The sequence below is a fragment of the Oncorhynchus clarkii genome, chromosome 29 (genome assembly GCF_045791955.1).
Source record: "Oncorhynchus clarkii lewisi isolate Uvic-CL-2024 chromosome 29, UVic_Ocla_1.0, whole genome shotgun sequence".
NCBI lineage: Eukaryota > Metazoa > Chordata > Actinopteri > Salmoniformes > Salmonidae > Oncorhynchus > Oncorhynchus clarkii.
The window spans coordinates 15,813,887-15,825,513 of NC_092175.1; the positions used below are offsets into that span (position 1 = coordinate 15,813,887).

Consider the following 11,627-nt stretch of genomic DNA (forward strand, 5'->3'; position numbering starts at 1 on the left):
TACATGGCAGCCATCTTGGTCAGGGAGAAATCCAAAGCAGTTGAATTGGAATAAAGGGCAGTTGAGGCACAGGGGATGCATCTTCCGCTTTTACTTACTTAAGTAAGGCATCTGATATATCACAAATTGTCTAATAGAATTGTCAAATAATTATAAAAACAGTTGACACAGGTTCTATGTGTAAATAGCCTCTAAAATAGATATGTTTGTTTTCTTTTAAAGCTGTGAGTGTTATACTATTATACAATATCAGTACTTTATTCATTTACAACTTGTCTAAGTCTATAATCAAACGGTGTCAACCAGTGTTTGGCTGTGGGTTGACTGCATTGTTTGCATGGAATGTTGGCTGTGGGATATTGGCAGTTAATTAGAAAAATGATTGGAATCATTCCACCTAAACTGGCTGGCTAGCTAGCTAGCAAACATACTGGACAGATCATCTTTTAATTCATTGTTTTACTCAATATCTTATCACAGCACTGGTTGGCCACCAGCTTACCAACTCCATTACCAAAACCAAAATCCGTTACCATATCCCATGACAGAAGGAACACAAAGGGATACTTGAAATCTATAATTCCTCTCCCATCTCCACACTAATCCACTAGATTTTGGCTATTAAAGGAAAGTTTCACCCATTTTGAATGTTATATTGTTTATGGACATCTCTAAAAGATGTTCTATCGATTCCCGGGGTTTTCATGTGTATCTAAGCTATTGCCATTCAAGCATGCAGAAATATAGCCGGTATGATGAGTTGTGCATCATATGATGCCAAATGTATCACACTGGCTGTGACAATTAGCATTTTTAAAGTTGTTAATCTTGAAAACCTGATTGCTGACATGCAGAACGTTTTGGGACTGTGTCAACAGTGGACTACTGAAACAAATACCAAAATATACGTTTTTGAGTGGATTATCCCTTTAAGGTTACTTTAAACCAGAGCCATTTTTCCTGTTCTCTGTGTGTATTCAAGTGTTCCAGTCTGTCAGGCAAGATAGCTCACCTTTCAGAGAAATAAAGTAACTAGAAAGTCAACATGTGAGGTCGTTTTGGATGCTGGTGGTAGGGGGTGGAGATGACAGCTTGCAGACCCATTGTGCAGGTCAGTACTGGCTGCTCACAATACTTGAGAATTGTCATCCTTAACTGTTTCCATCCATAGTAGTAACTCACACGAATCGATGAAGCAGGAAGCATATGCAAGGAGAAAATGACATCACCCATGCAACCCATCACATGTTCTCACATGCCTGTTAGGTCTCACAGAAAAGCATCACTATGTTAACCGTGGTCCCTCAGACATGGCCATGGCCTGCATTCCAAATGGCACCGTATTCCAAAGTCGACTACATTTGACCAGGGCTCTGGCCAAAAGTAGTGCACTATATAAGGCTTAGGGTGTCATTTCAGCCCATTGTGCACCTGTCGAGGGTTTGGGTGAGCATGTTTAAACTTCACAAATAACAGGTTTCCCTCCCCTTCCCTGTCCATCCACCCTGCAGTAAGGAGCAGCAGAGAGCCAATAAGATAATGTCAGTGTGGGAGCAGCGCACCAACCAGCTGCGTCAAAACAACTTGAGGGCCAGCTCAGAGGCTCTGTTCAATGAGCTGGACCCAGAGGAACGCCTGCGTGTCTCCTCCGCCCTCCACCTGCGCCCCGATATGAAGACCCACAACGACCGCCCCCTAGTGGTGGAGCCAGGCAATGGGGACAAACCACGACCCCCCAAGGAGGACAGAGATGGGGTAGACCCCCAGCAAGAGGGAGGAGACCCCTACGGTCCACAACTCCGCAAGCACCACCGTCACCGGGAGAGGAACGGGGAGAATGGGGAGAGCAGGCATCACACCCACCACAGCCGCAGTAGGGACCACTACCACCCAGACGGGCCCCGGCCCAAAGAAGGAAAGGTGGAGAGGAGCCATAGTCGAGAGGGGGGCCAGGGCCACAGGCACCATCACCAGGCTGGATCCCCGGAAGAAGGGGTGAACGGAGGGGGGGAGGAGAGGGAGCACCGCCACCACCACTCCCACAGACAGCCCCGAGAGGGAAACGGGGCCCTGGCTAATGGGGCCAGAGTGGAGAGGAAGGGCCGGGGTCACAAGGAGGGGAACGGAGAGGGGAACGGCGAGAGGAGGAGATACCGCTCCCGCATGGTCAGGGCCCAGTCAACTCTGGATGGAGAGGAGTGCAGAGAGAATGGAAAGAGAGATGGAGACTGGAACCAAGGACACAGGTGAGTGACCAGCGCATTCTCAATGTGCTTTAGTGTCCTCTTTTTACTATTGTCATGTCGTCACCACAGAGCTTCACTGGACGCTCAAGGGGAGAGCCTGGCCACCAGCCCTGTGCAGCCTCCTGCAGGTCTGCAGGCCGGAGAGAAGCAAGAGGATGCAGATAACCAGAAGAACAGCCACAGAGTCAGCCAGGCAGGCCTCAACAGCAACACTGTCCACAACCCTGTCACCATCACTGCCCCGCCCAGAGAGACTACCATCATACCCAGTCAGTACCCCAGTCAGTATCCCAATCTGTACTCCAGTCTGTACCCCCGTCAGTACCCCAGTCAGTATCCCTGTCAGTATCCCCGTCAGTATCCCCGTCAGTACCCCCGTCAGTATCCCCGTCAGTATCCCCACCAGTATCCCCGTCAGTATCCCCGTCAGTATCCCCGTCAGTACCCCCGTCAGTACCCCCGTCAGTATCCCCGTCAGTATCACCGTCAGTATCCCCGTCAGTATCACCGTCAGTACCCCCGTCAGTATCCCCGTCAGTATCCCCGCCAGTATCCCCGCCAGTATCCCCGCCAGTATCCCCGTCAGTATCCCCGTCAGTACCCCCGCCAGTATCCCCGTCACTATCCCCGTCACTATCCCCGTCAGTACCCCCGTCAGTACCCCCGTCAGTATCCCCGTCAGTACCCCCGTCAGTATCCCCGTCAGTACCCCCGTCAGTACCCCCGTCAGTACCCCCGTCAGTACCCCCGTCAGTATCCCCGTCAGTATCCCCGTCAGTATCCCTGTCAGTACCCTGTCAGTATCCCCGTCAGTATCCCCGTCAGTATCCCCGTCAGTACCCCCGTCAGTATCCCCGTCAGTACCCCCGTCAGTATCCCCGTCAGTATCCCCGTCAGTACCCCCATCAGTACCCCCGTCAGTATCCCCGTCAGTACCCCCGTCAGTATCCCCGTCAGTATCCCCGTCAGTATCCCTGTCAGTACCCTGTCAGTATCCCCGTCAGTATCCCCGTCAGTACCCCCGTCAGTACCCCCGTCAGTATCCCCGTCAGTACCCCCGTCAGTATCCCCGGCAGTATCCCAGTCAGTACCCCCGTACCCCCGTCAGTATCCCCGCCAGTATCCCCGTCAGTATCCCCGTCAGTACCCCCGTCAGTATCCCCGTCAGTACCCCCGTCAGTATCCCCGTCAGTATCCCCATCAGTACCCCGGTCAGTATCCCTGTCAGTATCCCCGTCAGTATCCCCGTCAGTACCCCCGTCAGTATCCCCGTCAGTATCCCCGTCAGTACCCCCGTCAGTACCCCCGTCAGTATCCCCGTCAGTACCCCCGTCAGTATCCCCGTCAGTATCCCCGCCAGTATCCCCGTCAGTACCCCTGTCAGTATCCCCGTCAGTATCCCCGTCAGTATCCCCGTCAGTATCCCCATCAGTAATCCAGTCAGTATTCCAGCCTGTACCCCAGTCTGTACCTCAGTCAGTACCCTAGTCGGTACCCCCGTCAGTACCCTGTCAGTACCCCGCCAGTATTCTAGTCTGTACCTCAGTCAGTACCCCCGTCAGTATCCCCGTCAGTATCCCCGTCAGTATCCCCGTCAGTACCCTCGTCAGTATCCCCGTCAGTACCCCCGTCAGTATCCCCGTCAGTACCCCCGTCAGTATCCCCGTCAGTACCCCCGTCAGTATCCCCGTCAGTACCCCCGTCAGTATCCCCGTCAGTATCCCCGTCAGTATCCCCATCAGTATTCCAGCCTGTACCCCAGTCACTACCTCAGTCAGTACCTCAGTCGGTACCCCCGTCAGTACCCTGTCAGTACCCCGCCAGTATTCCAGTCTGTACCTCAGTCTGTACCCCAGTCTGTATCCCAGTCAGTATCCCAGTCTGTACCTCAGTCTGTACCTCAGACAGTCCCCGTCAGTATCCCCGTCAGTACCCCCGTCAGTACCCCCGTCAGTATCCCCATCAGTATTCCAGTCTGTACCTCAGTCAGTGCCATCGTCAGTACTCCGTCAGTACCCCATCAGTATTCCAGTCTGTACCTCAGTCAGTACCTCAGTCAGTACCTCAGTCTGTACCTCAATCAGTACCCCAGTCAGTACCCCATCCAGTACCTCAGTCTGCACCTCAGCCAGTACCTCAGTCAGTACCTCAGTCTGTACCTCAGTCTGTACCTCAGTCTGTACCTCTGACAGTACCCCGTCAGTATTCCAGTCTGTACCTCAGTCAGTGCCATCGTCAGTACTCCGTCAGTACCCCATCAGTATTCCAGTCTGTACCTCAGTCTGTACCTCAGTCAGTACCTCAGTCTGTACCTCAATCAGTACCCCAGTCAGTACCCCATCCAGTACCTCAGTCTGCACCTCAGCCAGTACCTCAGTCAGTACCTCAGTCTGTATCTCAGTCTGTACCTCAGTCTGTACCTCCGACAGTACCCCGTCAGTATGTCAGGCATGGGCTGCAGGGGAAACACTTAAGTCAATATCTCTCTCTCTCTCTCTCTCTCTCTCTCTCTCTCTCTCTCTCTCTCTATCTGATAGTGAATAACATAGACTGTGAGAGCCTCCCCCTGAACGAGGAGAAGAAGAACTTAGAGGAGGATGAGGAGGAGCTGAAGAACGGCCCCAAACACATTCTACCCTACAGCTCTATGTTTGTGTTCGGTCAGACCAACCCGTAAGTCAGGGCCAGAGACATCGAACCTGCTGGTTCTAATTTATCTTGCCCATATGTGTGCAGTATAACAGTGATAGTTCTACCTATAAAGGCAGTAAGACATTTTCTGCATTACTGTATTGAGTCCAACTCAGTGTTCTGTTAGCGTTTTGGGAGGGTATGTTGAGTGAACTCAGCGAGATGACCTGTGCTTTGCTGTTCAGGGTGCGTCGGCTGTGCCACTACGTGGTGAACCTGCGTTACTTTGAGATGTGTATCCTGTCGGTCATCACCATGAGCAGCATAGCCCTGGCTGCTGAAGACCCTGTGCAGGCCAATGCACCGCGCAATAACGTGAGTCCTGCAAGTGCACACACACACACACACACACACACACACACACACACACACACACACACACTGGCCTGCTGTTTTTTTTGGTCCTTTACAAGTACAGAGGCCTGAGGGGCAGTCCCAACTAGCGCTAAAGGTATTTGGACTTAAATTGTGCCTCCAAATCCCACAACCCCCTCTGGTCCTCATTCCGACTGACTGACTAACTGACTGACTAGCTGATTCATTAGGCCTGATTGAGCTGACAGAAGCTTCTAGAATTTCTGTTAATATCACCTGACAGTTATACTGTGTGAGAGTGCACAGTATTTCTGCAAAGTATTTTTGAGTTCATTTGGGTCTTCAAAAAGACAGGCATAACTTATTAGCATTCTAGTGAAGGGCTCAGCTGGAATAAACATGAGCTGAGTTCTGCTAAGGCTATTGCCTGCTTTTTTGATTTTGATTTATTAGGATTCACATTAGTCGTTGCCAATGGCGACAGCTAGTCTTACAGGGGTCTGACACGTAACGAAAAATACATTACAGACCAAATATTTTACAGTTGACATACATTTCAGAACATGAACATGTAGTGTGCGTGTGTATGCGTCTATCAGCTCCACATACGTGCCACAGTACATACACACAACAAGCAGGTCACATGGGGGAGCGGTGTTGTGCCGTGAGGTCTTGCTTTATTTTGTTTTCTGAAACCAGGTTTGCTGTTCACTTGCACATTTGTGTCTTGGGGAAGGGTAAAGAAGACAGGCTGTGTGACTTCTGACAGACGGTTCAATCGTGTCTCACCGTCATATGTCCTCTTGCAGGTGCTCAAATACCTGGACTACGTCTTCACGGGAGTGTTCACCTTTGAGATGGTGATTAAGGTGAGAGGTCAATGTCATGCCGGGGAATGTTGCCAATGGACATTGGACAGTTTCCTCAGTTTGAATAAAACACACAGAGGTGCATCTCGTAGGTTGCAGCTCAAAAATAACTGCACTGCAACGCTGCCTCAAGTTGGAAGGGAGATATATGGTTCCTTTTTAAGTACTACATCCAATAGCAGGGCTCTTTACTGGAATGGTAACGTTCATCCCTTGGACACTTATACTGTTTCAGAGGGTGAGATTGCAAACTGTTAGTACTAGTAGTTTAATGTGGATCGTCTTCCCCGTATATTCGATCGTCTGCAACTCTGTGTGTAGATGATAGACCTGGGACTACTCCTCCATCCTGGTTCTTACTTCCGCGACCTGTGGAACATCCTGGACTTTATCGTGGTCAGTGGAGCTCTGGTGGCGTTCGCCTGCTCGTAAGTAACACACTTTGACGTACTGCATGTTCCTCTGGCAGCTGTAGAAGGGCTTAAAGTGGCAATCTGTGATTCCGAAAAACAACAACTTCAGTCACCTCACCATTTGTTTTGGTAAACAGCTGAGGGGCGGGGGCTGGAGAAATGTAACCTCTCTCAAATTCGAAGATCGGAAACATGGATGCGAGGACTGTTTTAGAACTATACAGTGGTTGTTAACAATTGGATTGTTTACAAACAATCGAGTAAAACAAGTTGATATTGTGGATTATGGGTAAGACAGTTGAACAAAGCTCATGAGACAGGGCGGGTGGCGCAGTGGTCCAAGGTACTGCATCGCAGTGCTAGCGGTACCACCAGAGATTCTGGGTTCGAGCCCAGGCTCTGTCGCAGCCGGCCGCGACCGGGAGGCCCATGGGGCGGTGCACAATTGGCCCAGCATCGTCTGGGTTAAGGAGGGTTTGGCCAGCAGGGATATCCTTGTCTCATCGCGTACTAGCGAGTCCTGTGGCGGGCCGGGCGCAGTGCACATTGACACGGTCTCCAGGTGTACGGTGTTTCCTCCGACACATTGGTGCGGCTGGCTTCCGGGTTGGATGTGCGTTGTGTCAAGAAGCAGTGCGGCTTGGTTGGGTTGTGTTTTGGAGGACGCATGGCTCTTGACCTTCGCCTCTCCCGAGTTGCAGAGATGAGACAAGACTGTAACTACTACCAATTGGATACAATGAAATTGGGGAGAAAAAAGGGGTACATTTTTTTTATTTATAATAATAACATTTAAAAAAGCTAATGAGACATTTAGAAGTTATATTCTTCAAGAATGAATATATATCATTAATGTAAACGTCCAAAATGCATGGATCAATCCTCGATTGCCCTTTTAAATTAATTACTGTATTATTACTGTTTCAAGGCCTGTTTCAGCCAACAGCACCTCTCCCCTACAGTGTGCCACCTCGACAGATTCCCCCCTCACAGTCACACACTGGCTCCCCCTGCTGGCGCTCCCCCTGCTGGCGCTCCCCCTGCTGGCGCTCCCCCTGCTGGCGCTCCCCCTGCTGGCGCTCCCCCTGCTGGCGCTCCCCCTGCTGGCGCTCCCCCTGCTGGCGCTCCCCCTGCTGGCGCTCCCCCTGCTGGCACACTTACAAATCAAATCAAATTGTATTTGTCACATGCGCCAAATAAAAGTGTAGACTTTACTGTGAAATGCTTACTTACAAGCCCTTAACCAACAGTGCAGTTCAAGAAGAGTTAAGAAAACATTTACCAAATAAACTAAAGTAAAAAACTATGAATAGTAACAAAATAAAATAACAATAACGAGGCTACATACAGGGGGTACCGGCACCGAGTCAGTGTGCTGGGGTACAGGTTAGTCGAGGTCATTTGTACATGTAGGTAAGGGTGAAGTGACTTATGCATAGATAATAAACAGTGAGTAGCAGCAGTGTACAAAACAAATGGAGGAGGGGGGGGTCAATGTAAATAGTCCGGGGGCCATTTGATTAACAAACATGCCTGTGTTAAACTCTCTCACTCAAGGCCCCAAAACCCCCAAACATTCTCCAAAGCCAACCTCTCTCAGGGGCTCCAAACTCCATTGGCTGTGATTATTGTGTCTCTTCTCTTAGCCTATCATAACCCCCTCCTATCTGTGTACTAATACCGGGTGTGTGATTTGAGCAATGAGCGTGAGGTTGATCTGGGGAGAGGGGCACCGTGGGTTCCTCATAGTGCTAATGTACAGCTGTTCCTCTCTCCCTCCCTGGGGAACTGAGACGGTAAGTCATCAGGTGCATCTATGGCAAGTAACACACACACACACACACACGCGCGCACACACGCACACAAAGACAATATCGGAAGGTGAAAACCAGTCTTTTCAAGCATGCCGACCAGGCATCTGCGTCTCTGGAGTAAAAGGAAATGGTGTTTTCTCTGCCAGCTCCTTCAGTTGTTTTACACCCAGTGGTGTCACGATGGGGCTAATGTGTAATAACCTCTGAAGTAGCAAATTGTACCACATCTGTATTGCTGTTGTTTTACTTCTCTATCCTTCTAGCCTCTTCTCTCTTTTTTTCCAGGCAGTAGCCTACTGTGTTTTGATGGGTTCCTCTGTGGTTTTCTGTGTCGCTGACTCTGTCTCTTTCCCCTTTCTTTCAAACTGTCCCTCTGTCTTTCTCTTTTGTGGCTTGGATTGCTTTCAGGAGCTTCATGGGGTAATGCCTTTGTGATTGCCTGCTTTCTTGCTTGTCCCTGTCTTGCCCGTTTACTTGTCTGTCTGTCTTTCACTGCCTGTCCAGCATATACTGTAGGTATGTAGCGTAGCATGACTGTAGCCAGCAGCCTCACTCTCATTGCTCAGTCCATTTGCTTAACTAGCCTATATATCTATAGATTCACATTCATTATATTACTGTATATTGTTCTGTTTATTTGCATATGTTCATTGATTTACTCTCCCATTTAAAATTCACACAGTCTCATCATTGAGAGGATATTTCTTTTTTTTTTGCATGGAACAGTTTGAGATGTGTGTGCGGTCACTGTATGTGTGTGTGAATGGCTGTCTATATGCTCATACATCCAAGTGTGTGTGTGTGTGTGTGTGTGTGTGTGTGTGTGTGTGTGTGTGTGTGTGGTAGTTGTTGTCCCATAATACTGGCTCAATATGGTATATATGTGTTCCTCTCCTGGTACTGTGGAATGCTGGGTAGCTGATAGGGATGTTATCTGGATGATATACTTTCTCCCTAGCCTCCATCTCTGAGCTGCTCACTTCCCTGGCAGACAGACTGAGGGATAGATGGCACTCTCAGATGTGTCTTTTGTCGAACGTCATGTCTTCTCTTCCTTGATGCCATCTCACTGGAAAATCTCCTGTCAGAAAAAATAAATAAATCCCAAATGGCACCCTATTCCCTATATAGTGCACTTATTTTGAAAAGGTCCCATATGGCTCTGGTCAAAGGTAGTGCACTATGTATGGTTTAATTTAGGACGCACCCAGGGTCTTCTTGTCAGAAACAGAAGATAGACAGCCATAACCCCCTACAGCTGTCATTTTCAGATCAGTCTGAAGGTTTCTTCTTTTTTTTGCTCTTGACTTGAAGTGAATTAAATGCTTCCGTTTGCTTGTCCTTATTTGTCTCTTACTGATGTGTTTCAATGTTCAGTATTAAGTCTTAAGGCTAACTAGCTCCAGCCACTATATCTCCTCCTCTCTTCAACAGCGTTATTAATACTGTCATATAGTGGCCTAAAGTGTTTCTTTTTCTTAGTGTTTCTGTATATTTCTGCCTTTTTCTTTGTCTTCATGAAGCAGCCATTATTTCTTCTGTGCTTTCCATTTGTTCTATGTGGCTTTGTGACGTGTTTGTGTGTGTTCTGTTTATTATTGTTTCTCTTCATCAGATCCCAACAAAGCGTGGCCAGGTGGGGACCAACACTCTCTCTTATTGACCCCTGACCCCAAAGCCCCATCCTCCCAAAACATTCCCCATCAACCTCCCCCATCGCGTTCCAATGCTCTCACTCTCTGTCCTGCACTGGGCAGGATACCCGTCCCCCCCTCTTACCCTCTCAGTGAACCAAGACTCTTCCCAATAGCTTTCAGAAGACAATCACTAATCATATTACACCCCGTCTCTTGTTGCCATTGTTTGCCGACATGATAAAGTAAAGAACGGTTCTACAATGCCAACATACCCAAGAATTACAGTAAATCAAGTCAATATTAACAAACGGTGTCATCAGAAAGTCACATTTCACATACAAACATCCTTACCTCATCAGCATCATCATAAATAGCGAAATAATTAGTGAGAAGGGCTGATCAGGGAGGGTGAATTTTGTTTCCCCTTCTTGTTTGGCCTTGGGTGGAAACAACAGAAAGAGCAGAAGGTTGGGAATAATACCCACTGAGAGGCAGATGATTGGAAGACAGATACCCCCATCCGTAAACAGGAACTGCTGCACGCTCTCTTTCGGAAAGGGGCAGCTGAGAACGCTCTAGTCAAGGTGACTGAGGATAATCAGGGATGATCTGAGCTACTTTGATGTGAACACACACACATCCATCCTTTCAGCCCACGGTTCTTCTGAACGCTATTGGGGTACGGTTCACTCACCATCTAGACGTGTTGAGACCCTGGACTGATGCTAGCGGGGGTTGACTTACCAGATTGCATGCCAGGGTAACCAGGTCTTCAGAGCATGACTGTTGCATGCCAGTGTATTAAACCTAAAGCTCCCATTGGATAAGAAAAAGTCAACACACCCAATCTGTGTGGAACCATGCTTCTGTTTTTCTTCTCTTTACTGGGGTATGTTGTGTCCACGGAGTTCAAATAGACTAAGCCATTATGGCCTCGGTCCTCACTTGAGATATGTGCATGTGTAGCTCCAGCTGATCTGCCAATCTTCCCACTGATGTCAGTGTGTGATTTATTCAAAGGCGTGAGGTGTGTATGTATCTCAGGTCATGATTCCAAACTGTATAGTGGAATACCCCCCCCCCCCCCCTCGTTGGCTGTCTGGGCCTTATTTGAATTTAGAATCTCCAGTCTCATCCATATAGATGGTCAAAAGGACTTTTCTGATATCTGCCGGTGTGAGCGGAGAGAGAGGAGAGGGAAAGGGAATCAGGGGGGAGAGATGGACCCTAGAGAGCTCTCTACAGATGAGAGCTCTCTGCAGAGCCCAAGGGCTTATCAACCTGCTGAGGAGTTGTGACCGGACACACACTGCTGCATACATTTTTACTAAACAGTACATTTTAAATAGTGTGTTGAACGATTAGTACACAGTATGTAGTTTTAGTAAGTAGTAGTCAAGACAGATTTCAGACACGGCCAATGTGTCGGTAGATTACTGTATTGACTCCACATCCACTGTCATTGACCAATGTCCTTCTGGCTCCTGAGGACAGTACGGTGTATTGTCGCTAACAGGATCTAAATCATTGCTGTTTAACCCGCCACTGTAGCAAGCACAGCTCCAATGGCTAGGACAGCTCCAATGACTAGGACAGCTCCAATGACTAGGACAGCTCCAATGACTAGGACAGCTCCAATGGC

General features: G+C 48.8%; 1 pseudogene; it reads left to right on the forward strand.

Moving 5' to 3' along the window:
* LOC139388086 (voltage-dependent N-type calcium channel subunit alpha-1B-like) overlaps window positions 1-11,627 on the forward strand; it is a 223,390-nt pseudogene that overhangs the window by 162,741 nt on the left and 49,022 nt on the right.